This window comes from Drosophila persimilis, unplaced genomic scaffold (assembly GCF_003286085.1).
Source record: "Drosophila persimilis strain 14011-0111.01,24,50 unplaced genomic scaffold, DperRS2 tig00000622-arrow-arrow-pilon, whole genome shotgun sequence".
In the NCBI taxonomy this organism is placed as follows: Eukaryota; Metazoa; Arthropoda; class Insecta; order Diptera; family Drosophilidae; genus Drosophila; species Drosophila persimilis.
The window spans coordinates 1694285-1704159 of NW_020825326.1; the positions used below are offsets into that span (position 1 = coordinate 1694285).

General features: G+C 46.3%; 1 protein-coding gene across 1 annotated transcript in view; it reads right to left on the reverse strand.

Moving 5' to 3' along the window:
• LOC6600185 (adenylate cyclase type 9) overlaps window positions 1-8964 on the reverse strand; it is a 45843-nt gene extending 36879 nt beyond the window's left edge. The window contains exon 1 of the mRNA XM_026990885.1: window positions 8855-8964. The gene's annotated coding sequence lies outside the window, so the exon portion shown is untranslated. The remainder of the gene's footprint in view (window positions 1-8854) is intronic.
• Window positions 8965-9875: the final 911 nt, after the last annotated feature.

The following is a 9875-nucleotide window of genomic DNA, read 5'->3' on the forward strand; positions in this document are numbered from 1 at the left end:
TTGCTCATTAATATGATACGCGTATGATGCGAGTGTATGTGTGTGTTTATCCGGGAGAATTAATTTCAGGCAACGTCATCATCATCGCATGAATCCGATATGCACAAGTTCAGTGAGCGAGAGTGAGAGAGTGCGGGAGTTCGAGACTGCGAGTGTCTGTGTCCGTGTCTGTGCCTGTGTGCACACACACATTGAGTGCACACATCGACTTTGCCACTGAACTGATTTAGATGGCGATTACTACTTATTGTCGTCGCTGCAGACAGCTCACAGTCCTCAAAGTCAGCAGCAGCAGCAGCAGCAGCAGCGGCAATCATGATGAGACAATAAAACAATTTATAAATATTTAAAACAACTTACACCCGTTTCTTTGTCTCTCCATCCAAGTATTGTACATACATCCATACGTACATAGAGGCGTACAAATGTATACATACATTACAATAAGTACAAGTATATGTACACATTGTATGCTCTAGAAACTATGTCTGGCATACGAAGAAGTAGGCTTCGCAAGGAGAAGGCTCCCAGTGAAGAGCACACTGGCAATGGATGATGAAAGCCTGGATGGAAAGCCTGAAAAAACTTTCCCTGCATTCTTCTGATGACCCTAGTCAACACTTTTTGGCATTACTCGAGAATGCCACACCAATGTGCAGAGAACTTTGCCATTCTGAAGTGCTTGGGAATCCAGCAATCCCTTCAACCAACTCCCAAAACTTTGTAAATTCAAAATTAATGATTGTTCGACTAAGAAAAAGTCAAAAAAACATGTGAAGACATGCCAAGATATTCGAACAGCTTTCGAACAGGGCTTATCGATGCTCATCTCTTAGACCTTGCTTGGGCTTATCAAGTACTGGCATGCGAGTGTATTTGTTAGAAAATATGATTTCGAATTCAGTTGCACTCGAACGAGACTTGTAGCGGCAGAGTCGGGCATCGATCGAACCCTGCTTGCATTTTGTTTTTGCATTCTCTGGCGCGAGATTCGACCGCGACCACCTCTTCGTCCGTGCGGCCTGGCACCGGTCTCTGAAAAATAAATCCCGGGGCAGTGGTGGGAATGGGAACAGTTGCGACCAAGGACCAGGGTTTTTTTTGGCTGATACATGGCGTAATCACTTGCTAGTCCCTGACTAGTTCGAGCGTCTACGGCAGCAGAGAAGGCTAAGAACAAAAGGCAATGCAGCTGTTCAGACAGAGCTGACGCCTCTCGAAGGGAGGAGTGCCTTCGAGCAAACTGCACTCAGAAGACTGCAACAGTAGAAGGTTAGCTTTTACAGATACATGCAGTACGTATATTGAGAAACATACCATGTGACCAACTGTGCAGTTTGGTGGGGTTGATATCTGTTTATCTGCTGCAGAAAGAACCCTCCGTGCGGACAAATACGTGCTCGGAAAGGTTTCCCTAACAGCAGGGCATTCTTTCAGTCGCAACTATTGCACTCCTTGCCATGCTATGCCTATTAATATTAATATTAATATTAATATTAACATTAATATTAATAAGGGCAATAAGTAGCTCTCTATAAATATACAGAAGCAGAGCAATTATGGAAGAAAACTGTGCAAACAATTGGAAATGGAAATGGAAATGAAACTGGAATTTGTAATTCGTTAGTTAAACAAACGGGAGACATTCCAGCTACAGTTGTAGTTCCACTTCGAGTTCGATTTGTTCGATAAGTAGACCGCTGGCAGTGGCCCCCGTGGAGGAGGCTGGCCGGATAAACGGGGGAGGAAGCATTTTTATGAGGTGCCGCTCAGGTTCGATTTGATTTGATTAGATTTAATTTGTTTGGCTGATCGCCGCGATGATCGCTTTACGAGAATTCTCAACGGAAATGTTCTCGTGAGTCCATCAGCCGAATCATCATCGATAGTCATCAGTCCATAATGATAGGCAGAGCCATTAAACCTTTAAATAGTGCTAATCATTCCACCCCTGCTGGGACAATCATCAGTTCAATAGAGGTGAAGATGGGAACTCCCTAGTACTCCCTATGCAGAGGAAGAGGATTGAAACGAAGCAACGAGTATGGGCAAGTTATCTATTACGAGTAGAAAAGTCTAATTTACACAAGGATTAAACAGGAAAGAGAAGAAATGATTCGTTCCTTTGTAGTTACTGAAGCTGGAACAAAACAAACTTAAAAGATGATCCTTAAATCCTTAGATTGCGTTTGATTTGTTTCGCTCCACCCAACAGATTCCCCGACAATCCCCCGCTAGTGCGTCCTTTTGCTAGAGAACCTTCCCCATGGCCCGTGCCTGACCCCCTGGCGTCCTTGACACCGACGGGGGGGGGGGGGGGGGGGGGGGGGGGGGCGGCCACAGTCCTGCCGCAGTCCTTTTGTGCAATAGATGGCCGGACTGGGGGAGTGGAAATCGTTCGGGATGGCTGGTCGCTGGGGCATTAGACAGCCTGTTGTTGTTCATGTTCTTGCCACATTAAATGAAAATTGAATTGAAAAATTCATTTTTAAACATTTGCTTACATGACTTTGCAGGGCCAAAAGAAGGGTAGGTGGGGCATGGGCGCATGGGCGCTGTTGTCGGGGGCAATTGGCGGTTGTCGGTTGGCGGTTGGCGGTTGGCGGTAGGCGCTCATGAACTCTAGGCCCAAAGTCGAAAAGTTGAAAGACAAATAAACGGCGGCAAAGTGCAAATAGGCAAAACAAAAAAAAAACAGCAGCGGCCGCGGCAACAACAGTAAAAGACGCAGATCAACAAAAACCAACACAAACAAAAGAGCGCCAAATGGACGGTGCGGGTGGGGTGGGGAGGGGTAGGAGGTGGGATGGGTGGCTCAATGTTGGAAATAAAGCAGATCGGAATCGAAGCGAAGGGAATGCCGAACTGGAAATACCCTAGGAACGAAGATGACGAGTTCCTGAACGCACTGGCATTCTGCGAGTAGTCCATGAAGTTGCACGGCTGGAACGGAGGAGTTCTTGAGATATTCTGATCAGGCACTACAACGAAAGATTAAACAGAAGAAGTCTTCTATACAGTCCACACACACTCGTGTTCATAGAAATACTCGAACACGAATTCGAAACATACCCCGTTCTTTTGGAAACATTCTCCACTTGGGACATAAGTACATGTGTAGAACATCAATTACAGAACGTCTTGGAACTAGTATATTCGGATATTGATGTTGCTTTCAAGTATGTTACAGCAGCACGAGTACGTTCCCTGTTCGTTGGGTTTTCTATTGCCCGGAGGTTTTTTTTTGCTAACATTTTTGCTTTTCGCGACATTGACGAGGCGCTAAAGAACATGGTAAACTCTGAAAAGTTCCCTCATGGTTCTGTATCTCAGATTTTGTGGCTGCTTTAATTTTCTGCCAATCTGCCAATTAGTGTTGTTGTACCCCTCCCCGCCCCAAAAGCCTTTAACAATACCGATTTATATAAACATATACGTACATACATACATACGTATGTATGTGTGTATTTCTCCCCCTCTCCCCCTCCCCATCCCTCTTCCTATCACTCTCACTCTCAATCTGTAGTTTTTTCCCTCGCTTTTTGTTTATTTACATTTCGAATGCGAATTGTTATTGCTACCGTTTTTTATTCCCTTCTTTTTGTATCTTTTTTTCGCTCTTTTTTGTTGTTGCTGTTGCTTGTGTGTGTGTGTGTGTGTGTGTGATTTGTTGGTGTGATTAACATTGAATTTGGGATTCAGTCGAGGCTGAAAGCTGACAGAAGGGCTGAAGGGGTACAGAGGTACAGGGGTGAAGGGGTGAAGGGAGGGCGGTCACTGCTGGTCAGTGACAGCTGCTCCAAAGTGTCTGTCACAGACAGTGGCAACTTCTGTTGCCACCCAGTTGCAGCTCTTAATGATGCTTGGAGTCTCTTCTCAGATGCAGACAGCAACAGGAGACGGGGAAGGGTGCGAGCAGAGGAGGGATGGGGTGGAGGGGCGGAGCGGAGCGGAGCGGAGCCACTGTAAACTGATATCCTTTGGCTGCTGTCGTCGAAGATGCTGAGAGCGACGCTCCTTGGGGGCAGTACTTCAAGAGAAGAGCAGGGAAACCCGAAAGACATCTTGAGTTTTCGTTTTATGAATTGCAGCCCTGATGCAGAGAGCATATGTACTCGTAGCGACTCGGTCCTCTGTGAACTCTGTATAAAAGGACTCTGTCGACTGTTAATCAGCAATTTATCGCAAAAAGTGGCTATGGATGCTCCGGCTCTCGCAAATCGCAAGACTCTTACGACTTAAGACTGGTAGCTAGGCAGCTTCCGATTCCGATTAATACATATATTAAAGAAATCTATTTCAAATCTATTACTTCACTGAAATTAAGGTTGTATTCACATAGAAAAAGGCCCACAAATTGTATTATTTATCTATGAATATTTGATTTAAATTTAATTTATAATTAATTAATATTTAATTTGTAATTAAGTATGTTTATATATGTATGTATGTATGTACATATGGATTTTTGAATTGTTGCATCCGTTTTGGCTCTTTTGTCTTTTTTTATGGCTTTTTTGTGTAGCTTCGGGTGTATATTTGCATCTAAGTACCTTTGTATCTGGTATCTAGTATCTGGTGTCCGGAGGAAGGGCCTAAGTGCTCGCATGCCTCGCTCTGTTTGCTCTCCACGTTAGCGCCTCGAATTCGAATTGAATGCGAATGCTCGCCAGAGATTTTTTTCGGTCTAAAGGAGCTGGAGCTGGAGCTAGAGCTAGAGCTGCGGCTGCGGTTGGGGCTGGGGCTCGGGCTGGGGCCTCCCCCTGACCCACAAAAGTGCTCGCTTTTGCTTATTTGTAATTGATACTTGATCTGTTGGAGCATATAAAAGCCACTTTAGGCGTTGGCATTACGTCACCTTGAGTCAGCGTCACAGCCAGCAAGCGTCACAGCCAGCCACAGAGACAGAGACAGAGCCAGAGGGAGAGGGAGAGGGAGAGACAGCGACAGATACAGAGTCCAAGTCCAAGTCCGAGTCTGAGTCTGAGTCTGGGTCTGAGAACGGACTGGCAATAACTGGGGCCACAACGCACTCAGACTGCTCTCATAAACACAATTTCAGACTTCTTTTTGATTCGAATATACCCGAGGCGGGCATATGCTATTGTACTGTAAGATCTCTATAACGTCGCAAGCTTTGGGCACCCTCTAGAACGACCGTTTCTTCGTATGAAACACAAAGCTATGGTTCTGTGACCGCTGCAATCCTTGCGGTATCGATTTGCTGTGGAATTCTGGCTACGAACGAGTATCTTTGAATTCGAGACTAGTATTCAGGCGCTCGGCTAGGGCATATAAATGCGTTCTAAAATCTTCAAGCCATGCTATGTCCAAGTTCAAATCTCGATCATTCCTCGGCTGGTCAGCCCGGGAGAGCCGTTCGTAGTTCGTAAGCCGTGAGTAGGAGGGGGGAGCGGGAGCCGCAGCGGCAGCGGGAGATCTCTCATCTGAGATTTGAGATCGCTCGCGAGAGCGGAACAGCTGTTTTGATTTTGCCACTGGCTCCGCGCTTGGCGCTCTGGGTCTGGGTCTGGCTCCGGCTCCGGCTCCGGCTCAGAGCTCTGCGCTCTTCACGCTTCGAAAATCTGCTCGAGAGATTTTTTTAACGACAAAAGTCTGAAAACTGAAACTGGTCTGGCTGCTGTCCCTGTCCCTGTCCCCTGTCCCCTGACCCACCGCCCCGCCCCATCTATGTGTGTGCTCCGAGCTGAATATTGAATGTTGAAAAGAAAAACATACACTTTACGCGAGTAATTTTAAAATTGTATACAAAAGTTCAACTGCTGCTTTAACAATATTTTATTCATCTGAAGCCCTCGCTTTGCTCCCTGCTCCGCTTCTTCTACTGTTGTTGTTGGAGTTGTTTAATTAATCAGTTTTAATTTTAATTTTCCATAAATAAAGGCAGCAAATTGTTGGCCATTGTTCTGCTACGGCCGCTGCTGCTGCTGTTGCTGCTGTTGGCCCACAAGCGTAATGTCAGAATGGAATCTGCAATCTGGAATGGCCGACCAGCGAGAGACCGAGACCCTTCAAAGGAAACAAAACAGAGCCGAAACAAATGCGGGGAAAACCTCAGAAAGTGAGTGGCATAATGGGGCACACCAGCACCAACTGCTGCCTTGCCTTGCATTGTTGTCGGTTTTCTGGTCGTACCCTACAAAGGAGTTCCCAGCATGATGTCCCGCCGGGAAGCGCAGGTCTTTTCGGCCCTTCCGTGAGTCTTATGCGGTCTTGGTCCTGGGCATGTCCCTTCCCAGGTAAGAGGTATTTTTAATTCCATGCCTCCATGCCTCCATGCCTCCATTCCTCCCGAGGTAGCCGTTGGTTGCCGCCGGTCATTCGGCTGCTACTGGCCGGAGAGGCAGAGGCAGAGGCCCGCAGGAGCTGCAACAAATGTCCTGCAGTAATAAAGTGAAAAGCGTAACTTAAGGCAAGATGTGGCACGGGGCCGCCACTCTCTTGTGGGCAGAAGCAGGAAAACGAAGCCGAAGAAAGGGAATAGAAACGACTACTGCATGGAAATGAATTTGAATGAATGCATTCCCCACGAGCGGGGTGCTCAGCAGAGACCCACAGAAAGTGCCCGAAGGGAGGACGAGACGGGGATTAGTCCGGGGCAGGGAACTTTTGCCCCATGCCTGCCCAAAGACAGGGCTTTGCTCCGGTACTAGCTTGTCTTGGGTCAGAACAGGAGCAGAGAAACATTCTCGTTAGACCTATCTATATCTATACTAAAGAAAAGCATCTCAATCGTTTATATATCCTTGTATAAAGGTAAAGAAAGAATTTGAAATTTCGAATTATAGAAGATATTCGTTTTTTCATTTTTTGTAAATTATGTTTTTTTCCAAAATGTTCTGATGATGATATTTGTTATTCCTTATCGACCCCCAAGGGAACGGGGAACCCTCTTGGTAACGAAACAATTGGATCAAATACGAATGACCGTGTTCTCATCATTGGGTTAAATATACAGTATTTTATGCACATTTTGTAGCACACTTTTCCCTTTTCCTGTTCTCCGTTTTTCCTTCTTGCCTTCTTGTCAAAGGGACTTCGGCTGCATTGCATCATTCTGAATAGTTTCCACTCGTCTATATTGCTTCTCTGAACCCTCCACTCCCGCCCGCACGCCCGCCCGCCCGCACTCCCCTCCAACACCTCTGGCAACTCTGCCAGAGCGTCGAGCGTTTTGTTTGGTATTGAAATTCTAGACAAGATTGCGCTGAACTGCACCCACCCACCTTCCCCGGGGAATGCGCAAGGAACTGTGTGCAAGTATCTCGCAGATACATCGGTAGAATGCAATGCGCCAGCCACTGGGAAAGCGGTGTGGTGTTGTGTGGTGGGGTCGGGACGGGACGGGACGGTAGTCAGTCTTGGCCCGTTATCACCGCAAACAGAAGAAGCAATTTGGCCATAACGCAGTGCCCCAATCTTCTCTACCCCATTCCTCCTCCAACGAACCCAAAAACAAAGGAGAACGGAAGAGCAGAGCTTTTTGGCTATTAACCCACTAAAGGCCAAGAACATCTGGCAGATACAATTTCGATATCGATGAGGAAGCTGCGTACCACATCAGGACCGCCACTCCCACCCCTACCGCCACCCCCGATCCCACCCCTGAGTCGGGGATTACTTACGCTCACGACTAGTTTATGCGGTGGGTCAGTTAGGAGGCTGGGGCTGGGGCTGGGGCTGGGTCTGGGGTTGGAATGGTAGTTAACGACTGCAAAATAGCGTTCACATGTAGTGGAGAGGGTTCGACTGTTTGCTATTCTACACCGTAGGTTCAACAAAGGTTATAATTGGGATAAACGCACAGTACTATAATTGGGAATTGGTAAAAGGTCCTACTTACACGGGTTACATGCATTATACACATGTGCAAATGTATTTGTATGTTGAGTAAAAGATACGTTTAATGGTTCCCGGCCCAATCTCAATCTGTATCCCAGATGTGTCTTTTATACCTACATACATTTTTCCATAGGTTTTCAGTTAAAATTTCTTTAAGCCGATAGTTCTCTACGGAAGTAAAGGTTCTACTACTGGGGCTTTTGAACCCCTTCTTTCCCGTGCAATGCACAGTGCCACAACCCTGGCCCCTGCCTCAAAAGTCCCCGTGGAAATCCCCGTGCAATTTAAAAGGTATCATTGGCGGGTGGTTGGGCGACCGTGTGAGGCGAGAGGCGTGTGAGGCCAGATGCAGGGGCAGGTTAGGGAGTTGTTTGTGGGTTGGCTTTTGCAAATCTTTCGTGCACCTTTTCCACAGAAACTGGAGGAGAGTGAGCGAGAACGATCTTCAACAACTACAAAGAGAGAGGGAGAGAGCAGCACCACAGAGCGACACAAGCGAAGGGCCGGCCTGCCCTGGAATACATATGTACATACATATGTATGTATAATGAGGTGAGGCCTGGCCTCACCTACGTGCTCGCTCTAAAAGGCAATTGATTTATGATACTCGGAGGCTATCAAGATGAGGCCGCTCTCTGGGACAGCCCTACCTTATGGCTAGTATACCTTGGGACTACCTGCCTGCCCGGAGATCATTCACTGCTGTTGTTCTCTGCCTCTCTGGCGCTCTCCCTCTGTCGCTGGCCCTTGCTGTCTGTCTTTCTCTCTCTCGCGCACTCCTTTAGCCGGCGTCGTTCAAGAAGATCACTCTTGCAGTTTTCTGTATCTCGACGTCGCCACTCTGGTTCTTCGTTTTGCATTTGTATTGGTAGTGATTTGTAATGGTATTTCGTATTTTGTCGAATGTAGAATGCAGATTGCAAGAATGCCAGAATTCCAGAATACCAGAATGAATTCGGTGAGAGATCTGTGAGTAGAACGTATAACTTACCTTTGAGTACGAGTACATTGTAGCTTCTATCTTTCTTGTGTATGTACTATGTATCTCTGCTACTGCCAAGCCAATCACCAATCAAAGCACAAAAAAAAGGTCACACAACAAAAAAGAATAACATCACACACGCAGACACACACGCACAACAGTTCTCACAATACAATTACAACAGAAACAACAGCAACAAAACAACAACACAAAAAGAGAGTAAAAACTATTATAGTATTATATTTTTTGAAACACGTTTTCCTATGGCAGAAGGTCTGTGGTTGTTGAGGGGCTGAAGTGGGGGGAATTGCAAAGATTTAAACACGACACACACAGACGCACACACGTACACGTTGCACTAGTTGCTGCTGCGCTGCCGCTGCCGCTGCCACTGGCGCGTCGTCGCCGCCGCCGAAATCAAAAGTCAACGTCAACGTACTATTATTGGTGCTAGCGGTTCTTATCGCGCGCTGCTGCACGTTCCGTTGGGAGTGAGTGGTTTTTGCTGTTGCTGTTTTTGTTGCTGTTGCTGTTTTTGTCTGCAGTTTTTGGATTTTCGTAGAGTTTTCCGGTCGCTCGCCCGAAACGTCCGCCACCCGCGACTTTACCGTTCGAAACAAAACAACCGTTTGACGTTTGAAAACGCTGCGTATAGGGATGTTGGGTATATCAAATATTTTAATATTTTTTGTCGATAATATACTTGTAGGTGATATTTTGTTTTGGCGAGAATATCAATATGGATATTTTTGTGGGATATCAACGTAATTTTCTGAATTCAGAAAAAAAATCGACATGTTGTTTCATTCAGTTGGTTGCAGTGCAAATGGGGCGGCAAGGCCGTTTCAAATACGCCCGCCTTCTAATGTTGCTGGTCCTTAAAAATGTTGTACGGACACATGTGGCCAGAAAACATATGTTGCTGAGAAGAAAAAAAGGTATGGACAACCAGTAAAACGTCTCAGAAAATATAACATACTGAAGCCTACGCTCACCCTTTTTCTCAACATGCTGTGAATTTTGTGAAAAT